Genomic DNA, 3315 nt, shown 5'->3' on the forward strand with positions numbered 1-3315 from the left:
TTCTTGTTAGAGCAAAATAATAAATAAATAAATAAATAAATACGTACACACATTAAAAAAAGCAGCCAAGATGAATGAGTTTCATTTTTTATATGGATCAAAATTGAAGACAGAAGCAGCTGGTATATGCGGTCACTTAATATTAAAATCCAGTAGATCCATTTCAGATTTATTTCTCAACAGTTTATGTTCACGTGGCTGTTTTCGTTTATAGTCGCCAAGCTATTATGTGTTTTGAAATAATCTTGTCCGTGATGTGTTCGTTCTTACGACGAAAGGCAGAATCCTGCAGCTCGAGAGATATATGTTATTCTGCCAGTCGCGCTTTCAAATAGTCTTGCACACTTAAACGGGTCACAAACACCTGCATTTAGCTCTTGTAGTGTTACAATGGGTTTATTGTGTGCATTTGTGGTAATATTTTATTTAAAAAAGCTCTTAAACAAGAATAAATTCGTTTGTTTTGAGCTCGACACTGTACGCGCTGATCGGAGGCGGTGATTTCAGATAGGCAGCCGCAAATAATTCATTTTCACACAAACAGTTAAAAAACATCTGAATTTAGCTCTTGGTGTGTTCTAATTGGTTGATTGTGTGATATCGCTGTAATAATTTATTTTTAAAAGCTTTAAAACGGGAATAAATTCGTTTTTTCTGAGCTCTTTACTCCAGACGCTCGTGATCACAGCGGTGATTCATCTCTCCTATTTCTCACGTATCTCTGGCCAGAAATAATTTATCCATGAGCCCTGAACCGGTAATAATCAGATATGTTGGTTTAGCTTGTCAGTGTGAATTAAATCTAAGTATTTATTTGTATTTTTAACCGATTTAAAAGTGAAAGTAAAAGTCCGGGAATTGAACCTGTAGGGGCGCTATTTCTCTCAGACAATGGAAGTCTGAAGCACATATACTCAAACAGAGGGACAGAGTGAGATGAGATGTCTGACAGTTTTTTAATTTTCTGTTATCCATACAGTGTTGTAAAGTCGTGAAACTATCCATATTTACTCAGAATGACTTTTTTTCTGTACGAAAAAAGGTTTTGAAGTGTTTGGAATTTAAAAATGCAGGAAAATTAACAATTCCATTTTTACTGTCATTTAAAAAAATCACCACGACAAAACCGTTTAAGCTATCCAAAATCCATTGGCAATTTAAGTTGTTTAAAATGTTTTGGCATCATGTAGACAAAGTTTGGTGTGTATAGTGTTACTCTCCTCTGAGCAGTATGCATTAATTCACAGCTAAATGTAAAAAAAAATCCACATTCAAATCAAAATAGCTGACTTCCTGTTGATCGTAGCTGATGACTGTGAATTAGAAAGTTGTCCGTCTTGATAAGAAAAATTTTTGTACCGAGTTTGGTGTCTGTAGCTAAAACTAACCCCCCCACTTTTGACAAAAGGTGGCGCTATAGAGTGCCTCTTCCACGCCCTCTTATGAACTTTTGCCAGTGTCTAGTTATCATAAATACTGATATGTGTTCTGAGTTTGATGAAATTCTAAGCATGTTATATGCCTCAAAATCACCTGAGAAGTATTCCAGTTTAACATGTTGCCACGGCAACAATATTTTTAGATATCAATATCCCCCCAGCAGATTTATATCGGCTGTGTTTTAACATTATTCTGATGAAGTTTGAAGCAAATCGAGTAAAAATAAGATGCTGAATTCAAATCATTTTGAAAATGACACACTTCCTGCTGCCAGTTGGTGGCGCTATAACTTTGACTCCTAATAGTCACATATATGCGATCGACATCATACAACGAATAATCTGATGCAGTTTGATTAAAATCAGGAAATGTATGTGGATGGTATTAGACACTTCCTGTTTCTCATTTCTCGCCATAATTTCAACACCTCGCCACGAGCAAACCGTTCGAGATATCAAAAATCCCCTGGCAATTTTTCATCCCCAATGTCTTGAGATCATGTTGACCGAATTTGGTGGCAATCGGCAAAAAAACCTATGACAAGTATTTCAAATTCCAGAGCATGCGCTTTTTACATAACTCTAAATAGCTGACTTCCTGTTGGGCGGAGCCGAATGACATGCAGTACGAAAGTTGTTCAGCACGATGAGATCTATATGTGTACTGAGTTTCATATTAATACGAGCAAGTATGTGTGAGCTATACATCAACATTTATGACTGTGTTCCAGGGGGCGCCATAGAGCCCCTGTGCCACGCCCGGGTCCCAGCCTCTGCAGGCTCCTAAAGGCCACAGATTCCAAAGTGTGCGCAAATTTTCAAGAGTTTTTGAGTATGTTAAGGACCCCAAAAGCCCCCACAACTTTGACGAAAAATATGAATACTAAACCCTAAATATCCAACTTCCTGTTGGGCGGAGCCTATGACATGCAGTACAAAAGTTGTTTGGTTTGATGAGATCTACATGTGTACCGAGTTTCGTGTGTCTACGTGCAAGTATGTATGATATATGGCCCTCAGTATTCCAGGGGGCGCTGTAGAGCCCCTGTGCCACGCCCGTGTATCAGTCTCTGCCCGGCCCTAATGGCCGCAGGTTCCAATGTGTGTGCCAATTTTCAAGACTTTTTAAGCATGTTAAGGGCCCCAAAAGCCCCCGAAACCTTGAAGAAAAATAATAATAATAACAAATAATCCTAAGGAAAACAATAGGGCTCTCGCCCTCCAGGCTTGAGCCCTAATAATAATAATAATAACAAATAATCCTAAGGAAAACAATAGGGCTCTCGCCCTCCAGGCTTGAGCCCTAATAATAACAAATAATCCTAAGGAAAACAATAGGGCTCTCGCCCTCCAGGCTTGAGCCCTAAAAATAATCCTAAGGAAAACAATAGGCCTCTCGCCCTTTGGGCTTGAGCCCTAATTAAAGCTGCAAGCAGCGATGATCGGGCCCTCGCACCCGGGCTCACCCCCAGCAAGCGGCTCTAGTAAAAAAGGCGAATGGCGAGAAATATGCATTTAAAGTCGTAAATATAAGTGGAATATGTCAAAGTAATTTATATGTGCCAATCTTCCTTTTGCCAGCAGGTGGCGATATCATTATAATGGAATATTTTCCTTCAGATGTATTCAGGCCAAGACTCTTATCGAACATTTGAAGTTTGGGGAAGATTGAATATTTTATGCCTGAGTTACAACAACTTCTCTTCCTATGGCGAGATATCAATTTTGTCATGGCGCCATGGACACGACCTTTAATAAAAACTCAAGATAGACTGACCACAAAAAAGATATTAATGTAAAAAAAGTTCTAGGCGTAGTTTGTCGCAATGTAAAATAAGACACTTCTTGTTGCCAATAGGGGGCACTATATATCTTT

This window comes from Carassius gibelio, chromosome B17, assembly GCF_023724105.1.
Source record: "Carassius gibelio isolate Cgi1373 ecotype wild population from Czech Republic chromosome B17, carGib1.2-hapl.c, whole genome shotgun sequence".
In the NCBI taxonomy this organism is placed as follows: Eukaryota; Metazoa; Chordata; class Actinopteri; order Cypriniformes; family Cyprinidae; genus Carassius; species Carassius gibelio.